This window comes from Falco biarmicus, chromosome 12 (assembly GCF_023638135.1).
Source record: "Falco biarmicus isolate bFalBia1 chromosome 12, bFalBia1.pri, whole genome shotgun sequence".
Taxonomy (NCBI): Eukaryota; Metazoa; Chordata; class Aves; order Falconiformes; family Falconidae; genus Falco; species Falco biarmicus.
This window is the reverse complement of record NC_079299.1, coordinates 30,516,422-30,539,564: the sequence shown is the minus strand read 5'-3', so window position 1 is coordinate 30,539,564 and position 23,143 is coordinate 30,516,422. Positions and strand designations below refer to the sequence as shown.

Here is a 23,143-nt window from a genome sequence, read left to right as displayed (position 1 = left end):
GTTCGGGGAGGGGGGGGAAGGAACTTGCAATTCCCCTTGCATTTGCATATTTTTCTTTACGTTGTAGAAATAATTTAATGTGACTCTAACGTGTTGATTCTGGGAAGCCTTATAGAAAGGCAAGAAGTACATGACAGCACCTGAACTGTGCTATTTTGCCTGTGCTGTAATTATTTTCATTTATGAAATTCTAAATTCTAAATTCTGTTTTAAATATTGAATATTTCTGGTGAAATGACAGCTTGTGCTAGCTTTAGGATATGCCTGCTTGGTAATTATTCATGAGAAGAACAGCTGAAAACAAACTAGTTATACACCTTGGCAAGTCACTGCGATTTTAATTCTGTGAAATTTCCCTATGGCCATGTGACTTTATTCTAAAGTACTCTAACAGTGCAGATGTCCAGAATGCCGTAGCTGTTACAAATGTTATTCCTGTATTCAAAGTTTTGAATCATCAGTGCTTCAGGAAAGGGGGGGTGGGGGGCGGGGAGAAAAAAAGAAAAGAAGAGGGAGGAAAGACTGATGATACAGCGTGTGTTTTGAGTGTTTGTCACATACTTCATTATGTGCAGCTATCATACATTACTGGAACACAGATACATCGTAAGTAATATATCTCAATGCATGTTCAGGGCATATAATGGAATTTACAGTGCCTGGAAGAATGCATCACTGAAATGCACTAAGTATTTTAAATTATCTTGTTTAAGCTATGATACAATAGGCAACATCAGCACTGACATTTTTGGAAGTTTAAAAGTAAGATAATTTCTATGTTACATTGGATGAAGAATTGAGATGCTTCAGATTTAGCTAAAAATAAAACATTTCTCTACTTTCGCCTTTTCTTTTTCTTCTCCATATGGCTCCTGAAACATTCCTTCATTTAAATAGGTTTTAGAGCTCTTTCCTTATAGTTCCTAAAGCATTCATTGCTTATGAGAAAAAAAAAAAAACATTTTAGCATGTGCTATTTTTGTTATTCTAATTAGAAAAAAACAGCTGGTCCTGCGCAGCTCTGACTGTAGTCTCTTTCAACACATTGTTCAGATTTTTTTTCCCTCTTTTTCTGTCACGCTACAGGCTACCACCTTTTCTCATCCCACATGAGCCACCCCCCAAAACACCTGCATGCGCAGCCTTAAGTATCGCATCTGCCAGGGAACAAAAAGAAAATACTTTATTGGTCACAGGACACATACATCAAATTATTCATATTAGGAATATATATATTCACAAGTAAGTGGAAGTGACACCGGGCTAATGGCCAGTAGCTTCGTTTTCCATTCAGAGGTATTTTTTTTGTGTCTTTAGCATGCATTCTTTCTCATACATATAAACCAACTTAACTGCTTTCATTTTTTAAAAAAAGGGTAATCAGCCTTCACTTAGGATTTTGATATCTGTAAACGTGTGTGCCTACAAATAATCATTGAAGCTGATCAAAGTCACACTCTCTGTTGCTATGGTAATGAATCCCCATTTTGTTTACGGATGGGTATGCGCCACATGACAAGAAATGATGTCAGGTGGAAAGCTGAGATAAATTAAATTTGTGGTCTGAAGTTATTAACATATGTTTTGTGTGAGTGTGTGCATGTGTATTAACTAAGAAAGGGAAGATTCAGAATATTCTGTTCTTTTAAAATGACATGGAAACACTGTGCTTTACAACATAAATCACGGCGTAGTTTATTCCACTTAGATGAAAGAGACATAGAGTGGTTGGGGCAAGGATGTTTCCCTGGCACGTCCAAATCAATGGAGCTGTTCTTTAGTAGTCCTACACGTTATTTAATTTCCCTGTCCATTGTTTCCTCCTCTTTTCAATTCCGTTTGTTTATTAGATTGTTTTTGCAACTGTCTCTAACTTTACATACATGTGTTTTGTCTGAATGGAAAGTCAGAAATTATTTCTAGCTTAAAGTAAAAAACTCATCACATTTATTTACAAATAATTGCACAGTTATGATTCTTTTGGAAAGCAGAAAAAAATCATACAATAAATATTAATTGCATTTCAAAACAAATGCTATAATACATTGATAATTTTGAAACACACTTTGAAGTCCTAAAAGCATGCAATTAAGATGAAAATCTGTGTATCTGTCAATTAGAGTTTACTTCTGTTTATGCAGTGTTTCCCCTAATGCCAGCATTCTCTGCCAGTTGTTGCAGGAGACTGGCCTTTATGGGTCAGAATCAATTGCAGATAGGTGCAGAGGAAAATCAAAAGCCTGTAGTGAAATAATCATTAAAGGAAATTTGTTTCTATATAAATTTTGGATACGACAGCCTTTTCTTTTTAAGTTTTATATATATGTGTATGCATGTACATGTGTTTTTGGAGAAAATGATTGGATGCGTTTTCCTAAAAGAGACTGTACTAGCTATTGCACAAAGCGTGGATGAGAAGCTGTTTTATCAACAGTAATTTTCTCTTCTTGGTCATGTGTTTACACAAAAAGGATAACAGAAATGCCTCCAGCCAGCTGAGCTTTCAATTTTGCTGACTTTCAGTTCCACCGCTCCTTGTAGCACCTGTCAGGGTACCTGAATGAAATCCCACTGAAGTCAGTGGAGAAACTCAACAAGTTCATCAAGTTTGGGATTATAGGATGGTGACCATACAAAAAAAGCAGAAACCAGCAACTGAAATCCATAGTGTTTCTGATTCCTGAGGGTATGGGGACTTCATACAGAATTAAATAAATTGTGTGTCTGATAGATTTTCCTAAGGAATAAATTAATCCTCTTTTTAGAAGGTGTAGGCATTAGCTGAGAGGCAACAGAAATAAGCTTTTGCAGAAAATCTTGTACCACAATAACATCGGAGGGGCAAGGCTGTTAGATGTGACAGGGATAGGGAACTACTGGCAAACTTAGCCAATGCTTCGGTGTTCTAGCAGAATGAAACAATGCCAATTTTTTCTTTTCCAAAGTGTGGCTTGTCTAGCATATTCCTATGCAGAATATTAGACTGGAAACATATTAGAAACACAGATTATTAGACTAGAAACAGAGACTGCAGCAGTTCTATTGCTCCAGCTATATCTATTAAAAAAAAATCCACTGAAGATGCATTGGTATTTTCCTACGTTTATATGTTATTATTTAATATAGGATCAACACTGAATTTGTTACTTTGAAGGCCGCAGACCATTCTTCTGTTTTTTTTAGAAATATAATAATCTCTTTAATTCACGTGCCATGTGGTGGTGTACCACCTAGCAATAGGTGCGTAATTGAGGGCAAAATTTGACCCTTTGATTCTGTAAATCACATATGATCATTACAGAAGAGCTCAGATCTTTAGACGTTGTATGATTGCCAGCTCACCAGCCACCCTTCCTTTGTCACATTATTTTTTTAGAGTCTGACACTCTAATGAAAGCAATACAAAAGGCTGCCAGAGCCCAGCTCAGAATGCCCAATTTGCTTTGACTGCCATTTTAGAGAGCAAAAGTGTGTTCCATTATTTGTATCGATGTTAGGATGAACTTAGAATGGCAGTTCTTCTGGACAGGGGCTACACCTTTAGTTTCCTTTAAAGGGTTGTGCAGAGTGTGTACATTTGTGATATCATGTAAATAATAATTCAATAGTAGGAAAATTAATTGCATTGCTCAAGGTGGACTTACAGACTTCTGTTGGCTCTGTGGAGCACTAGGATTTAAGCATTACTCAGTTTTCAGCCCATACACCTAAGCGATAAGATTTCGCAAGATTTTGTGTATGTCTTTGTGTATAAAAGCTGAGCAACCCTCATTTTCTTTGGCCCAAGCTTCTAGAATAATCCACAGTACATCCAGTTGTACTCATTACCTGATGCCTGTGGCAAGGAGAGAAAGTGTGCTTTTTGGCACGCTGTTTTGAAAATCTTGAATTTCTTTTCCTTCTGTCTTTCTCTGCTGCGAACTTTTTCTGTCCTACTCATCTGAGATACTTGGGGAGAATGAGAGCATTAAAGCAAGCTTGTCAAATGTTAACCTGATAAAGAAAAGGCTTGGAAATTCATTTTGTTCCCTGGAGAGAGGCTGTATTATTCTGAGGTGCCCTCTGCTATGTCAAGAGCTAAAGATGCTTCATGAACCACACCTAGGCAAAGATGAGTAAGACCCTCCCTTCGAAAGGCTTAGACCTGTTGAGCATCCTTTTCATCATTACAACATACAGTACATTGGAGCGTCGCGTCTCGGATTAATCATCTCTTCCCACAAGTAGAATTTCCTTTTGTTAAGACCTTAGGGAAGCAAAATTTTTCAAAATACACGCTGGACGAGACTGAAGGGGATTTTTATTTCCTTTGGAACCCCATTCACAGAAGCAAACCTCCATGTTTAAACTTAAAAAACAGAGGCAGGAAGGGTTTCAATTCAGAGAAAGAAAGATGCATTGGTCCTGAGATTCTGTGAAGATCCTGCATTCTCCTGAGTGCTGGAGAAATTTGTGAAACTCATTATCTTCCAGTCCAGCATTTTAAAGAAATCCCTGACTATATCAAATTTAGCTTTGGCATAAATGTGTGTAACTAATATTAGAACTCTAAAAATGATCTTGTTAATCATCGTTTCAAAACAATGCTTAGATATTCTTAGAGGTGGGGTTTGGTTTTTTCAATGGAGTCAACTGAGGCTTAATTTTCTATGTATTACACGCACGGATCTTGAGCCCCAAGGAATTTCTTCTGAGACACAACAATGAGAGCGTATCGCTGCATGTGAAAAATACTTTTACCATTGTTGCTCGACATAGAATTTTCTGACTTCAGAACACGTCAAGAAAACCTGAAAACCAAACCGAACCCAGTCATGTCCCGTCCCCCTTTGCCCCTTTACCTACTACTTTTCATTCTGAGAGTTGACATGTTACAACAGAATCTGAAATTTAGGTTTTGAAAATGAACTCAGTTTTAGAAAACCAGGTGTGTAGAGGTTAAAAAGAAGTTGGATGCACAGAGTAAATTTATATATGCAGTACGAAGTTAGGCTTCCATATGATTTATTGGGTTCATTTGCTTCCTTTTTCTACTTTTATTCTGGATCTTTCTATTGTTATTCTTCAAAAGGAATACGGTACAGCAGATTCATCAGAGGCCATTATTTACTGATTCTGTATATTGTTTTCATAATGGTTGAACTCAGCAATTCATGAACTGATTATTGAGTTTAGCAAGTGGCTAATGAATCATTGATGCTGGCTCAGGGAGAAACAGATTCCTCATGTTTCTGAAAATCTGCAGGTTTCCTCCAGATTTCACTACTGGTTTCATTCATTCTATTTCTTCCCTATCTTCTTCTCTTGGAATATTACCTTCAAAAAATCCAAAGCCATTGACCACTTCAATAATTTCGAGTGTTTCTCACCAGTAGGTTAGTGACCATATATTGACTAAAAGTAGATTTAAGGAAGAATCAACAGGATTTGCAAATTTCATGAGGTCTCAGGCAAATGAGAAACTATCAATAAACTTTAAGTCACTATAAATCAGCTACGAGATGGCACTAAAATAATACACAATTTCAAATGAATGATTTTAATAAGTTAGCAAAACAGAATTGTTGATTAATATAGCATAACTTATTTCTTGCTTATTATGGAATGGTAATGAATTATTATTAAAGATACTATATTATAGTTGTAATTTAGCAATGAAAACTTTAATAGCGGCCTGCAAAAAAAGGCTTTTTTCATTCTCATTTTTATCTTTCAGCTTTTTGAAATGCATGTCCCTACAGAATTGTTACAAGATAATAGAACTGAAAGATTTATTTCTGATAAAAGGTTTAAATTGCAACAGCAAAATATAATAGCCCAATAACAAGAGTGAATAGATATTAAAATAAAGAAGAAAGAAAGAAAAAGGCATAGACTTATTGCTTACCTGTCTTCATGAAAATGGATCCGTCATATTGCAACTTGATAGTAGCTCCCTATAGCCTGCATGTTGGAATTCAGAAGGGGGATAGACTCACAGGGTTTATTCACTGGTTGCATTGCAATGTGTGTGTTCAAACTCTGTAGTAACAGATTTTCCTGAAAGTAATTTCTGTGTGGATTAAACCTTACTTATCACCTTCACCTTTCCCATAGAAGAAAATTACATTTGTTATAATCTGCCAAATTTCATTGTTATCATTTCTACTAAACTGTTACTGAGAATGGTAGAATTTTTTTTTTTTTTGTAATTTTTTATTTCTGTGTTGAAGTTGAATAACATTTGTGAAATAAGAAATTCCAGAAGTATACATTAAACATCACTCACAAGTTTTGAGGGCTTGTTCGTAGTGATAACTGATTTGAAATCAAATTTCTGCGGTCATCCATACCATTCTCACGCTAGTGGAATAATTGTTTGGATATTTGGTTAGGGCAGCATCCTGTAGATTAAGTCGTGAATAGACGGAGTAAGAAAATGAGGTTTGGAATTTCTTTTAGCAGGTTGTAAGCATATTCTTTTTTAAGAGAATATGTTAAGTATTTCATGAGGAGATAAAAATGTTTCTGTTTATGTAATTCATTACATTGCCATGAGGGCAACGTGGAGTTGCAGATAATGTACTGGTGGTCTCATGTAGGCTCCCTTTGGTCATGTGTTATATTGCCGTCTCGGGTAGTTGGGAGTATGCTCTTGCACTTTTGCTCTGCCTCTTCTTCTCTCTCATCCCCCCACCCCACCCCTGCTTTTCTAGGTAGAGAGGGGCAGTTTAAATCTTATTGGAGAACTCTGTGTCTGGAAAAGATGAGGAGGGAGGATAGGGATGAACCAGAACTACTATTATATAGAACAGGAAAATTGGCAGGCTAGAATATTTATGGTTTTGATAGTATTTCTTCCAATCTTGCTCATAAAACCAGTTCATCATCAAAACCAATGTGAGTTGAAAAAGTCAATTTTCTATAGGTTCTGTTGAAACTTTCCAAGCAGCTCTTCTTACAGTTCGTTAGTAAACACGTGGTTTTGTGGTTCTTCTCATGGTTCAACACCAATCAGCATTTTGGTCTTTATGAAACATGAAGATTCCCAGGGGCTGATAAAAAGACAATTTCTGCCTCTTGCAAACCCTGTTCTCTGAAAAGAGAATGCCGGTACCATTTTCTACCCCAAATAACAAACCCCCTGATTTTCCGAAGTCTGAAATCATCCTACTTTCACAGTAAGGGCAGTAGCAGGTACCTGTAGGTAGGCTGAACCGTTTCATCTTCTTTTTCTTTTCTGATTTCTGTTCACAGGGACTGTCTGCCATGTATGGAATTTAACTGCAGTTAGTAAGATCTGATTGAAATTTTCATGAGCAGTATCTTTGTTGGATTTGTTCAAAATAAGTGAGAGAAGATATTTTATGTAGTCTCCACATAGGTTAAAAAATTGATGAGAAAATCCTCTTAAAATTAGGAAGTAAATAAATGTTTTGCAGTATTGAAGTAATTGTCTTTCTGAGTATGATAGATCATTATAATAAGTTACATCTGTGACGTACATACATTTTCTAGGACAAAGACTGTGAAAACTTACAGGAACTTTAAGCATGTAAAATACCTGGATGTTTTTTTCAGGTGTATTTAATCCTGCTGAGGAGTTAACTTGTGGTGTTTGAACAATTATATTTAAGATGAGATTTTTCCTTTTTATTGCTTTTTTTTTTAATAGAATAATGAGATTTTTTTTAAAAGTATCTGTGAAATACTATCCCCCTTTTTTGTACTGCAGACTTGGAGAGAGTATTGTATTCCAACTTCTCGCAAACCACAGGAGCAGACCACATATCAGGCATAGAACAAAACAACAAAAAAGAAGTCCCCCAAAGTCTGACCAGAGGCTGTTAGACTTAAGCTGAATAGAGCTAACGCTAAGAGCCTTGGGGACAGATCCTCAGCTCAGCTGAGTTTGGTGTTGCAAATAGGATTGTTTACATCGGCTGAGGATGTGCCCCTCAGTGCTAATACTGGCTGGGAGAAGTTTGCTCTAAAGCAGACTTGCTGGGGTTTTTAAATAAATAGAAGCCAGTCTTTTCAGGTATTCAATACTCTCGTGTTCCAAGCTCACTTCTGTTCAAAGCTTGCCCTATGTGTATGTTGAATTTGATAAACAAGGCAGACAGACAATTTACAGATTCTATGCTTGTCGACTTTCTCCCCTTTTTAAAAAGAGCTGCTTGTGTGTGAAGCTTCTTGGCTGCATGGAAGTTATGATAATGCAAATAAGCCACACAGTCTTTCATGCCAATATTCCCTTCTTTCTACTTTTGTCCAGACTGGTCTGTGTACTGAGAGAGGTGAGCTATTAATATCGCCTTTTCACAGCTAAATTATCTGACTCCAGAATTGTTCACAGATTCTATTAAAGACCCCTATGGAGGATTGCTTCTACAAATAGGCATTTTAATTCATCCGGGTACACTAAGGTGTTACCTTCCTTTCATTAATAAAATGGAAACTCATAAAGAAAACCAGATTATACTGAATTTATGATCAAGTAATTTTGTTTCTCTTAGCTCTGGTAATAATTGTGGAACATTATTTCCTTGTTTCTTTTCCTTTCTTCTTCATATACCTAGACAATCTTAATTTCTCATGCTTATTTATCTTTTTTTCCCTTTTAATTTGACAGGAAAAGCTATCTAGGACCCCAGGAGGCAAACACTGAGAGTTAGGAATTGGTCCTTTCCATCTCCACTTTAATGAAATAATAAGTAATTGGTTCATATTTACCAATGCTTTAGAAATTCTAGGTTAGTCTCTGTGTTCTGTCTATAAGGATTTTTAAAACAGTAGTTTCTGGCTTTATTTTAAATACGTATTTTGTATTTTTTCTGGCATTTTGTCATCCACACTGTAAAGTGATTAATATCTCTCATCATGACTCCGAATATTCAACTTTTTACCTGCATGTGACTCTTTTTCCCCCTGAAATGAAGCTATCGGCTCAAGGTGAATGTTGTTAAGAGACGGATTGAATGAAGTTTCAGTACATTTGGAGTTCTCAGCAGGGACAGATCACCACAGTTTTACTGACACCAACCTCTCTCTGCCACTTTACATCAATGGCAAGCCTATCTCTTTATTGACAGATGCCTTTTTTGGGGGGAAAAACCCAGAATCCAGTTTTTCAGAAGGCAGACATGCTATGGATCACTTCTCTGCTGCAGAGCACTTCTGAAGCACCTCTGCAGAGACCACTTCAGTTGAATGACTACTTCATGGACTTAAAACAAAGTGTGCAGAGCTACATTTTCTCTGTAGATGCTTTGGCTAAACTTCCAGTAGTAGGTTATGCTTCTGAGATCTCTTTTGAAGCAACTGTAGAAAACATCCAGTGCATTTTCTGACCAGCTGAAGGCTTGTGATTCTGCTGGGCTCAGTACAGTACTGTGACACAACCTGCTGAATTTGAGAGTAAATGATACCAGCAAAATTTAAAGTATCTTTGTTTCTTGTGCCTTCTCATTCAGTTGTTGACATCCTTTAAAATAAAGGAAATGAGAGTTCAAAATTAAATTTGAAAAAACTCCACATATTTAAAGTTATAGGAATCAATCAGATTTTAATCGTGGGCTTTGAAAACTGGCAATGAAAGTTGGAGAGACATATCTCCATTCACAGAAAGAAAGTATCCCTCAAATCACTTTTATTTTTTCTAAACACTTCTGATATTGTTTCCTTACTTGCCTACAGGATCATAATTTCCCCTTAAAACATTTAAAATGGTTCTTGAGTACTTGCTTGGGTGCATAATTCATCTCAAATTATGTACAGTTCTCACCGTTTTCTGAGAATTGTTGCTGATATTCCTTGAGGTGGCAACCACACTGTAGGTCACGGAAAACTCTAAGTACTCTGTAAGCTCAGTTTTGAATATCTGTTTAATGGAATCTTTTTTCCAAATTCATGACAGTTATACTATGTGTAGAGTGTGACCTAATGGCCATCTGCTCGAAAGCAAGTGTTGGTCCATGCCTCTTTCTGTACAACAGTTTAAAAATTATTTTACTTGTTATCATACAATTTTATATCCATGAGCTATTATTGAGTTAAAAATGAATGTTCTTTATTTCAAAATTGTTTCCTTTAATTAGTGGCATTCATTATTTTTGATAATCTAGTAGCTGAAAAGTAGTTTATGAAGATGGCCTAATCTCTCTTAATGTCTCTGTTGGTATCATGGACATTTCACTTCTCTTTCTAAATGAAATCTTTCTTGCTTACACATTCTTAACCTGCTCAAGCATTGAAAGCCAATAAACTACAGATTCTCTTAATTTAGAGTTGCTGAAGTTGCTGAACAGAAATACTTTCAATTTGATATTACTTCCATGATACAGGAAGCAATACATGAAAACCCAGACAAAGCATTTCAGAATATGGACTGAAGATTTGATTTGGCTTTTTTCTCCTTTAAGAGAAGAGTGTGGAAGACTTAGGGACGATACTCTTACATGTCAAATCTTGGAGGAAAAAAATAATCAGATTTTTGCATCTCATCAATATTATCTCAAGAACAGGCATAGAAAACCTTAATTAAAGTCCCCCTCTACATGTGAAAGAGCATAAACCTGACTCTCTTCTAAATGGAGTCAATGAGAAAATTCAGACTTAATAGGGGATTAGGGTCAGTCCAGTAGCATCTAAATATCACTTAGCTGTCATGCATCTTAAATATTGTACATTAAAGTGTTTTGCAAAGCAGGTAAACATATTTCCTCTGTCCTATAGCTGGTATAGGTAAAGCAAACTGATGGCAAGTGAAGTGGGACAGTATCCTCTGTAGTACACCTGACATAATAAGAGCTTCTTCACATCTTACCTACCCTTACACCTTTCCTGACTGTTGGTGCAAGAATGAAGATGAGTCTCACCCACCCTTTCTTTGCCATGAAGTAATCCCACTACAGATTTTTTTTTTTTTTATCAAAGTAAAGTGAGATAAAAAGATAATGCAGTTTTCAAAAAGGAAATAAAAATGTTAAGCTTGCTGCTTTAAAGATCCCTTACCAGAACAGGCTTGGTCTATCCTAGCTCTGTTTTCTGTTGTTAATCATTTTACTGTAAGCATATGATGTACAGTGATACCCTACGTAAGTAATTTTAAATAGACTAAATTTGGCTTGACACATAAAAATTAAACTATTGTTGCCAATTGAAAATCACAAGACTAGAGAAATTCAGAGTTTCGAGAATTTTCAGTTGTTTAAGTATTATTGCTTTCAGACTGCATTAAGTTCTGAAATGAGTCTGAAACAAATTAATTGTGCAAAATGCAAGGTAAATATTCCATTAATTTTCCCAATGTGGTACAAAATAGAAAGATGAATGTAAAGCAGTTATTCTGCCTTTAGTATGTGTATTGCATAAAGTGCAACTTCCTGCAAAATGACTTTAACCTGCTCAGAGCATAGAATTTTTGCTGCCTGTACGATGAACTTCATGGCAGAGAAGCAAAAGTAATTTCCCTAATGACTGGTTGAAAATCTTGAGATCTGCAGAGCATCCACTTTTTATCACTAGCAAAGCATACACAGTCTCTATCTGCCTATTTATGACACTGCAGTATATGACAAAGACTACCGCATCATGCAGTGTTGAAACAAAAAGCACATGTCAAAACTCGAGTAGGAATCTTTGAAAGGTCTCTTGAGGAAGAATCGTTCTCTTTTGTAACACAGCCTTGCCCTGAAAATGTCTCTGTAAAACGTGTCCAAAGGACTTATGACACTTTATCTAGTCCAAATGCCCTCACATTTATTCTCAAATACATTTAAGTGCATGGAAGCTTTTGAATTGCAGGTGTGGTTATGAGTAGCTGCTAAAATCTTGTGTTTTAAAATAGATTACAACACAGTTTGATTACTGCAACTGCCTCACTGTCATGTCTCCCGTTGGGCTTTCCCTGCCCTCCTTTCCCTTTTCCCTTTGCCATTTCATTTTGCACGGGTGAAGAGCTGGTGTGCATGCTGAGGGCTTTGCGATGCCAGATGAGGTCGCAAAGAAGACAGCTGTCTAGTTTGGGGAAAATAATTTCTGTTCTGTGTTACGGAATGTGGAATGGCAGTGTTTTTTCAAGGGGGCAGGAAGATAGGGCTAGTCCTCTTTGTGCCAGGCCCGTTGAGGAGCACAGATCTAGAACTGATAGCTCTGATGAGTTTTATAGTATGTTGGTAGAGCCTGTTCCAGTTCCTATTGATGTCGATGCAAAAGTTTCCTTTAATTGACTTGAGGTAGGATTAGACTGTTAATGAGTAGGTCCCTGAGTGTGTTTAGAATGTGTGCAGTTAGTAACCAGCTCTGAAGGAACATCTGTGTTGGTCTACAATGTTCTTTAATACGTCTTTGTAATCGTAATTTGAAGCACTAGTCTTCACTAGTGCTTCAAAAGCTTCTTTCTTTCTTTGTTGTTAGAAGACCAGGTTTAAAAGGTGCATCAGCAGCATTACACGTTCTCCATGAGCTGTTTATGCTCTGTCACTCGTTATACCTACATACAAATCTAAACCAATAGTTGCTATTTCTAGGGAGTGTGAGAGACAATAAATAGCTGTGTACACTCCCACTGTATCGTGTTTCTGTGAAACACAAGCTAATTACTTCAAAGTTTAAAACCTGTTCTCCTAGAAACTATTGCTCTTTTATTCCCAGAAGTATAATGGCATCATAGTTTATGAACAGCATTGTCACTGATGATCTACCTGTCCTTATTTCGGTATCTGTGGTGTGGAGTCACAGATAGCCACACGCATAGCTTGTGTGAGTGGTAAATGTAAATCAATAGCAAGTACTCTGGGTGATAAAATAGGAAGTTCAAGTTCATACGACAAGCCAGTGCTAATGCAAATCGTTTTAGTGTATTTCACATGAGACATTAGGTTGGTATTTTTGCTGTTTATCTCTAGTCCCGTCAGCTGGAAAGTTCCAAACTGATGAACTGTTTTTGAAAGAATATGAATAGCTTTTGTGCTGTGGCCAGTATTTCTCCCATCGATAATACTGTAACTAATGCCTGTGTCTCTCTGTGTGTAGTGGCTGAGAGCATAGCTGACTTCCTACAAAATTTTACTGTATTATCAGTATTTAGCCTCATTAATTTATAAAGTACTGCAGAATACCTTGTGTATGAAAGGAGCAGGGGAGCACAAATTTAATTCTCTGTGCTGCCTATGTACATATACACAAATCATCAGACCCATCAGTACTTCTCTAAAGTATTTGTAAATGTTATTTTAAATAAACATTTAGCTAGTTCATTATTAAATCTTTATATAAATTTCATCTTCTATAACATGTTAAAATCTTTAGAATTCAACAGCATGTCTTAATACTTGTGCTTGGCTAATGTTTTACATTTATAGGAGTTTTAAAAGGCAGGTGCAATGTGACATATCACAAGAAGCAAATTAAACTCTTGTAAAGCACAGCTGGAATGCTAAAAATGTGTATTTGTAATTTAAATATGTGACACCATCACACTGTAAAATCAGTTCATAATTAGAAAACATCTGTTTTTTCCCAATATGATGTCTAATAGTATATTTAAATAATTTAGAATGCAATAAGGAGGGGGGGGGGGGGGGGAGTCAAGCTATAGTAAGTGATTCAGGACATTTCTTTTGTTTAAATGTCCTCTTCCAGATCTTTAAGTAACCCATCATTTTGAAGCTAATTCTTGGTTCACATTATAATCACCATTGATGAAATACATATGCCAAACATATGTGCTGTTATGACCTTATTGTCAGTCAAGAAACAGGTTTTGTAGATGCTATTGTTAAGAAGGATTTACGCACTGTCATGCTGCTGGGTTTTTTTCCTTTTTGATTATCAGAGAACTGTGAGTCAAATAAAAGTTGATTATTTTAACAGTGAAATTTACATGAATACATATATATATATATATAGTAAACACAATGATGTCTGAAGAGTTCATGATATCTGGAAACATACTTAAACTAGATTAAATACTGACTTAAAATATACTGGTATCAATTCAAGTTTAACTAATAAAGTTTGAACAAAACCACAACTTCTCAAATGAAGTTAACATGGTAGATTACCCACACATCTGTCATCGGTGTTTACGTAGGAGGTATTTATATTGGTGTGATGAAAATCCTAATACGGATGTTTTTATCCTGCCTGAAGTGTGCAAGCAGAGCATTCCACTAGTTTATTGGCAGTAAACTATATAACCCTTCTTTTGCCATTGCCTAAGCATCTATTTAAGATAAATAGAGGCCATACATTCCTGAACAGGTTTTGTGTTCTTTTTTCACGGGCATACATGTATAACTGCTTGAAAGTCTTCGCACATACTTGACAATGCCTAAAAAGCACACCAGGCACAGTAGTACTGTTCACAGAGATTTTTCAGCTCAGTAGCTGGGCAGTGGTGTTAGTAAATACTGTGCCATCCATCTATCAACTCTTCTCTGGGATGTGAATGTCCTGGAGAAAAAAATATGTTTGGTTTATGTGCTTTCCATTTTAAATGAAACTAATTTTTGCCCTGGAAATGAGGGAAAAAATCGAAAACCAACTTTTTGAGGGCTAGAGTACATAAAGTTAATGTGCTGCAGTTTACATGCGTCTCTCTCAATCGTCTTTTTATCAACCTTTGCTGCTGCAGCCCACCACAAGCTTTTCATCAGTTTATGCATTGTGCGCCAGGGCAAATAATGACAGAATATCTAGCTAAAGAAGGGGTACTTAATCAGCAATCAAGATTCAATTTGTTTTAATTTTAGCAGGTGTTTGTGAGGTACATTGATGGGAGAGATAATATGTACTGCTTTCATTAGCTCTCTTGTTTTTGTGCTTGAACATTTAAGAGCCAGATGTTCGGAGGTGAGCTGATCAGAATATTAAGTCTCCAGAGGTTGGTTTCCATAGTGTTTTACATTCCTTTCTTTATCTCCCTCAGTTCACCCTGAGCTATGAGGTGCAAGTGCTCGCAATGACAGACTACATCTCTGCTTCCTATTCAACTAAAGCTTTAGATTAGTCTAATTCTCTCTTTTTTTTTTACAAGTCACAACACAAAACCTAAAAAAAAACAACAAAACACCCAACACCACAGAAAACAACTCTGTTCTAATAATCTGCAATTAATTCTTGGTCCTTGGGTCAGATTCATTTCTCACTTAGAAACAGTTTAGTTGATAAAGCTCTTACATAAATTATTTGTTTAGTAACTGGTATATTGCCAGGATGTTTTCCCTCAGTAAAACGATGGAACTGCCATTAGTTGGTAAGCTACTGACTCCATCATCTTCTTAAGGTAAACACATAATCTAGATAATTTCTCTGTTTTGGGGAAAAAAGAAGCAGCTGTAATACCAGAACGCCTGAACATGAGAGGGGACTGCAAGACGGACATTGAGAGCAGCTTCAGTCAATAGGTGTTCCTTAAGAGAAAACATACAGGCTATATTTGAATATCACAGGATTTTTATGACACAAGGGCATTGAAAGAATGCATTAGAATAGACAATAGGATCGCAAAAGAAAGGCAGCTTAACCTTTTGGTTTATGCTTTTAGCCTGATAGGTAACATCCAGCCGCCCTGGCTCAGTAGCTGCTGCAATAATAAGTTGATATCTTCCTCTGTAATAAACTTTCCCCATGTTGTGATTATGATTTCTTTTAGTACAGAAAAACAAACCCAGAAATGAAGAGTTAAATAGAACCACCATTGGCAAATGTGATAATGTTTTCCCTTACTATTAATTGTTCTCTGTTTACTTTGATGCTCAAAGATTGCCCTGTTTTACAAGCATATTTTCTTAATTGTGTCACCTTGTACTGTAAGTATGTCAGAGGGGAAACATTTGCAAGTGATTAGATATGGACCTTTGTGTCACCAAATGTATGAGGTACATACCCTTATAGGATATAATTGTGATCTTTTAATATGCGGCCATTGACCCGGACTTGTTATTATCTATTATAGTTTATAATAATGTATCTCTTTATGATTAAATGATGATGCCTGGCAGAACACTATGATTAGCATTTCAGTTATTTATAGATTATGTCAGAGCAGTAATAAACATAAAATGCTGTTAATGTGTGGCTAATGAAATCTGGACATGAACAAGTTTATGAATTGATATAATTCATTTGAGTGTTCTAACTGAGCTGCTGGTTCTCGTCATAATTCAAAAGCTTAGCAGGGTTCACCGATTAGGTGGTAGACTAATTTGCTACAAAAAGTCAATGGGTTTTCATCGTCTTGGGCTATCATACACAGCATGGCTGATTGCATAAGGACTATACAAAGTAATTCTCATAAATATATTTATTAAGCTTAATATGTTTTGTGAGGTTAGGATGGAATCAGCTAGTGCACAACATATGTGGAACAAAATCACAGTGTGTTAGATACTAAAAAGATATGTTCAGTAAAATCATTCAGGACCGGATCGATGAGGGAGTTATTTGAATTTTAAAAAGTGAGCAATTCAATATCAAATATAAATGAGAACCATAAAGAATGATACAGATGATTGACTGAGTGTGCTCGACGTTTATTTTACTTTGGCATCATAATTTCATTTCATGCTACAAATACAGTTTTAAACTAAGGTTACTTAGCACTGAAATAGCTGAGCATATTTGCAGAGCTAATGGCAGTGCTGCTTTCCCCTGGCTGGATAAAACTGAGTCACATCTCATGCTGGAGTACGTGTTTCTACTTTCTTCAACCCTGTAGTATATTGACTGCTACCTATCTTTTTATCGCACTGTCTTTTGATACCAACATATTACTGAGTCGTGATCACCAAAAAAGATGGTCCTAGCCTTTATAGGCTGTCATTTTGGGTTTTCTTGAACAATGTAGTGTATTGGATGTAATTTCCAATTTGGGATCTTTATTTTTCACCAGACTTCATCAGTTCCTTGGTTTCTTCCTCCCTTTCCCTGTGACAGCATCATTCGAGCTCTCCCATTCTTTACATTCTTGCGTCAGATCCACCATTGGTTTAATCAGGGTTGAATTCATGAGCAGAATCCATTACGCTACTCAGGAATGCTGTTCTCTGGAAGTACTGGGCTAACTTACATTGCTGTATAATTCACTTTTTTTTTTTTTTCAGTATCTTTACCTCCTCTAAAGTGCACTCTTCTAGAACCTTTTTTTTTGAACATTTATGCATAAACTGAGTACACTCCTTCATGAAGAAAGGTAATCTGTTACGGCCTTATATAGAAACTCAAATACATTAGAAAACCACATAGATAAGGTAAATAGCTGAACCTTTTGATTTATTTTTAATGCTAACATGTATAGTGGAATTTAACAAAAAATATTAAAGATCTTAAAATATTGTAAAGAAACAAGCACAAACAATCAGAAATGATTTAGTTGTTGCTTTTCTTATTAAAGAAACTAACAGGATTAGTTATGAGATGATGACCATAGGACAGTCTTGTTAATAATAACATTATTCACAAAATTGTCAAGTTTTTCTTCTTCTGTTTTAAAAAAAGCTATGTAGTTATTAAAAGGAGACAGGGAAGCGCTGCTTGAGAACATGGCTGTATGGTTGTATAATAATTTCTTGTTACAACAACAGTCCAAATAGAACCCTTTTATATTCTCCTCTCACATTTGTATCTTGACCCAACACGTGATCCATATGAGGCCCTGCACTTTAATCTTCACTATCAGGTTTTTCCTCTGTTGCTTCCCAATATCATTCACATTACACGCATTCTTTCCTTGCATTACATAAATCTTTGTCTTGTCCCTACAAAAAAAAAAAAAAAAAAAAGACTTATGTAGTCATAAACCACAGACCCCACTCACTCCTCTCCCTCTTCCCAATGGTTGCTTTAGAGCTCCTTGAGAGATTTAGAAACAGATTCATAACATTTTTCTAAAGATGTTTTAAAGGAAAATATTAAAGATGCAGTTTTAATGCCCCCATATATGTTATCTCCTCTGGAATGTGGTGTGTGTGGACTAAGGTGGAATCCAAACGTTGTAACAGTGCTTCAGGCTCTAAGCAGGTCATCAGATGTGAACCCCCAGTTTATGCTGATGTTTGGGAACACTACATTGGTGATGCAGGAGGTGACTCATCTGCTGAGTTAGGAGAATTCCCCAATTCATGATGAAAACCAGTGTTCTGTTCTAGGTGGCAGCTCTTTGCTTATTTGTAGTGCTGAGACTGTGGGGACTTTTAATCTTTGAGTGTCTGGGGTTGGACCTGGAGCTGTCACATGGGGATTGTGTATTCCTGTGCATGTCTACCCATCTTGTAGGGACATAATATTTGACTGGCTTTTCTTAGTGGCTTCCTGCAACTTCCCTAAGATTTGGGTGAAAGAGAAAAAAGGCTTTGTAAAGGTGTAGTAAGCTGAAAAACATGAGAAAAATTCCTAGGTTAGAAAAGTTCTTCCCCTTAGCAAAGTGTCCTTCATATAAGATCTAAAAAGACAACCTCTATCACATCTGTTTGCTGTCCGCAATATCATATTTTGTATGATTCCCCCTCCCCCCCTTATTTTAAATTTCTTCTTAGTTAATTAAAAATTCAGTTGATATTCTTTTCCTGTGTCACAAACGAGAATGCTAACATTTCATTTATAAAGTGATATGTGGTTCGACTTTTGCTCTTGATATTTTCAAGAGGCCAGTGATTAAAAAACCTATGTGGAATATGCTTTATTATTGCCCTCTCTAGGCATTGTCGCATAAAACCTTAAAGGTTCTGGTGCTAAATCCCCAAGGCAGCATTTTGATACATGCCAGATGTTCACTCATGGGAGAGATAAATGTTTAATAATTTTTGCTATTGTTACTGGTTTTACAATGTGTTATACTGCTGTGGCTTGCTAAAGCTAAAGCTCTGTTTTGTTGAAGGAACAAGCATATAGTAAGTAAGATGTTTACATTTCCATCATCCTGGTTTTGCTTAACAACATGGGAGATTTCAACCTGAAGCACAAGTAGCCCAACTCTCTCAGAGTTGACAAAAGGGTTTAGCTGTGCAATCTGAAATCTTGTTTCAGGGAAGAAAGGCTGCTAAAACCTCCAGTTGGTTTTAACGGTCTCAGACGTTGTTTGGCTGCAAGTAACAAGTTATAACCTATTTCCATAGACTGCAGCGTAGAGTAACAATAAATAAAATAAAAAGAAACAACAACCAAAAAACTTGACCAGCTATGTTTCTTTATCCAAGATGAGAAGCATTAATCCCATTTGCTGTGGTATTTGCACCTTGTAGCGCCAGTGTAATAGAGAAATATTGATCTTTTAAAATTAGACAAGTGCTAGAATTTTTAAAAATTATATTATATACTTGAGTGAATTTGATCCCTGTCAAAACAACAATACTGCCAACAAAATTACTTCATCTTTTGGAGCTAGTGGGAGCTAATGAGAAATGGGATGCATTTTCACCCCAAAATGGAAATTGTCTGGATAGAAACCTCAAAGCCTGAGGCAACAGATTGTGGCAGGTTTGGATAAAGTCTGGATTTTCAGGTATCTTCTGTGAATGAGGAGCTCTATTTGCAAATGCTGTTCCTTCTTGGATGTTTCAAGAGCCTGTGCAATACTTGATAGAGCAACGCTGCAGCATCTTTCTATGAAGACATTTGAGATCCTCCTGGGTAAATTAGTAGTTGGGTAACTGGAGCTTGAAGAATGCTGGTTACTAGTAAGTTACCTTCTTCCCTTCTCCACAAATACCTTCACTTCCCAGTCAAATTTTCCCTCTCCTTTTAGATGTGTCCCTTGTGATTGAATGGGGTCTGAAATAGTGGTGAGTGTGTTTTTCCTTGCATATCCCATATCAAGCAGGAGGAGGGGAAGAGCAAAGGAAAATTTGCAAGTCTCAAGTGATGAGACATGAGCATGTCCTAGTTAGATTGTATATGATCGCTACTCATCTCAAGGAACACTGTTATTGAGAAATGACCTTCTTTGACTAACCATTAGCGTCCTCAAAAGGATGACTTAACCCCACCCCCACCCCCCCCACCCCCAGCTTTACTTCCTTTGCCTCTCTGTTTGTCCTGAAGGGCAAGCAAGGTAACGCAAAACTGAGGATCCATCTAATTTAAGAAGGATGTTTGCTGAGCTCTTTCTGTCATGCACGTGCACTCTTTCACTTATTCACCTTTCCCATTGCATTATCTTAATGAAGTAAGCTGCCCCCATCTTTCCAGTCCACCCTTGTCTAGAACTTGTAACTGATTATTGCAGATTCCCTTAGGCTCTAGATCTTCACTGTTTAGGCACTGAAGACCTAATTCTGCTGTCCTGAATAAGGATGGCAGAGTTGGATCCACATCAAAACCAGAAAAGATTGTATGAATATAAATCTGTGTCACAGTTTTCTCTAGGTCAAGCTGATAAAAAGTCATCTTATTCTGTGAAAGGTCATTATCCTCAAGGAGTAAAAAAAAAAAGGAATACAGGTCAAACTGCTTTCAGAACTCAAACCTTGTTTTTAAAATGAAGGAAAAGGTTGGTAGTCTGTAAATTTTAAGTTTGGTATCCTGTGTCGTCCACAAAGTAGTCCTTGAAAATACAGAGAGTTATGTAGGTTTGAAGATTAAATTAAACAATGGGGCAGGTTTTTTATAAGCAGTGACGATGCAGTTTGAATAGAGTGTATCCCAGTCCACAGTCTGATCTAACTAGTTAAATCTGTTTTTCCGTTTTGCATATATGATGACTGAGTGTATCAACCATAAAAAAACCCCAAACTGTGCTGTCGCTTGCAAGCTGGTAAAATACTCATGAAATGCACATAGAAGTAGTTTATCAGCTTTTACCTGTCTTCAGAAAATAAAACACCTTAGCTTTATTTGAATGACAAAAACCATCTATGGGTAAGTTTCTGATTCATCATTCTAAAATCCTTCATATTCTTTGTATAGATTCTGTATGAGGGAAGTATTGCACTTCAGATTAGCTGAATAATTTTCTGGCATCTTTTGCTGTATTTTCTTATATCTTGCTCCATGCTGAGTGTTAGTATTGTTCTTGGCATGATGCTTTACCTTGGAAAACATTTTAAATAGCTTTTAGGATTTGGCTAGCTATTTTTTCCAAAATGTTCATCTCAACTGTTATGTGACAGAAAAAAAAAAAAAGAAAAAAAAGTCTTGAGACGATGCAGGATTTATACAAACAAAATAATTTGCTTATTACTTTTAAATTTTTCTTTCATTTATCTTGGAATAAAATACTACAGATCCAAAAAGCAGTTAATAGTGATGGTTAAACTCTGGATATTAAACAACACAACTAATTTATGAGCTAGAGTCACCATTTGGTATATTTCTGTACATCCTATTAATGTCAATAGACATAGGCACAGTTAAACTGTATCCTAATGTCCCAACTGATGATACCTTTTATGTTGTGTTGCCAGGTAAGTTGGAACAAACCAGATAGTTTTCAGAGCGTTTTCCCCCAAGCACAGATCAAAGCTGAACAGTAGGTAGTACAGGAATTCTAAGTTTTTTTCAGTGTACTTCCTTAATTCACAATGTGTAAGCATGGTCAAATTGCTAAATAGGCTGTCAAAATTATCTTTGCAATTATTGATGCCTGAGTGAGTTAGAGAATAAAAGTAGTAGTAATAATAGTAATGGAAATAGTAGTAGTAACAATGATGATAAATTATGGCTCTTGTTCTCATGATATTTAAGTCAGGAAATTTTACTGTTACATCTGGCAAGTAATGCAAACAAAATCTAGGGACTCTTAAAGCTAGCCCCAGACCAGGCTGTTGAGAGGTGTATATTATATATGCTGTGTTTTTCTTTTTTAGTGTTCCATGTGCAAAAGAGTCATCGTTATTACCTTCCTTTTCTTAACTTACAAAATCATATAAACAAAAATATAGAAAACAATGTCTTAGCCAAAAAATAATAATGGCAGAAGTTGAAACAGCTACAGTTAATAGCAGGATTGAGTTCGTAACTTCCAGCTTTGGCTAGAGGGAGCAGAGGAATGTCATGACTTTGAGAAAATGCAATTACGAATTTCTTAACTTTTCTGAGCTAGTAGGTGGTCTTCAGGTTGCATCCAGGATCCTCCTGTCCCATCTCATGGAGGGACTTTCCTGTGGAGGGTGCTCAGAAATAGAGGGGCTACAAGATGACTGCCAAAGGGAAGGGAAAAAGAGGCAAACAAATGGGGAAGCTACTTGTCTTTGAATAGTTATCTCCAGAGAGTGTTTTAAATGTAACTTAGCTCTGCCGTTTAATTTTGTATGTCTTTTTTGGCTGAACTCTGAAGTCATTATAGATTCAAATGCAAAGACTACATGGCTATTTAGAACCCCCAAATCATGGGAAGTGATGGTGAGTTCAAGGATCTGGTAGGTCCGTCTTCAGACTGATGATCATCTCAGAATTATATATAAATGTGGTACCTCTCCTTTCCATTTATTCCAGTTCCTGAAATCCTTTTTCTTTGCACTTACACAGTGGTCATGAGGTTGAGTCCCTTGCAGTAGCAAAGAATGATGTAATGGACATCTGAAAGAGAGAGAGGCATGAAATGTAATAGGAATTAGGTGATAGGAAGTAGCAGGAAGGTGAGGCTGGCATGGCTTGAGTTTAACGATAAGGAATACTGTCATAGTGGAAGTAGCGAAAGTGATTAAAATATAAGCACAGGCAAGCCAACAATTACTTTTTTAATTCAGGATTTTTAATTCGGTTTCAGTGTTTGGATATAGTGAGAACTGTAGAAATGAATTTCAAGTATTTGAGTTGTCAATAAGTGTGTTACTGTTCTTAATGTTAGAATAGGCGCAAATGCTATCTTTTGTTTTTGTCAGCCCTAATATAGGAATCACTTTTTCTGCAGTGGACTGATTTTTTTTGGCTATCCACTACAGCTATCCACTGAGGATAAGAGCCTGTAGAATCTAATACCTTTGGTGTTGTAGCTATAACCAACAAACTACCAAACATTTAGGAGCTGATATACAAAACGGAGAGTAAATGGCAAGTGGAAATTAGTTCACATTCTTAAAGAATGGTATAATAATTGCTCCTTCCATAATTCTTTTCTCCTGTTTCTTTTAGTGTTAGGAAGACAGGATTTTATATGTATTAAATATGTTATAGGACAATTACCTCTGTTCCAACCAAGCCTGAGTTGATAATTGTGCTG

The 23,143-nt window shown here is 36.3% G+C and overlaps 1 long non-coding RNA gene across 1 annotated transcript in view; it reads left to right on the top strand.

Annotated features, from left to right (window-relative positions):
* LOC130157855 (uncharacterized) overlaps positions 1-23,143 on the top strand; it is a 451,498-nt gene that overhangs the window by 145,780 nt on the left and 282,575 nt on the right. The window lies entirely within an intron of this gene.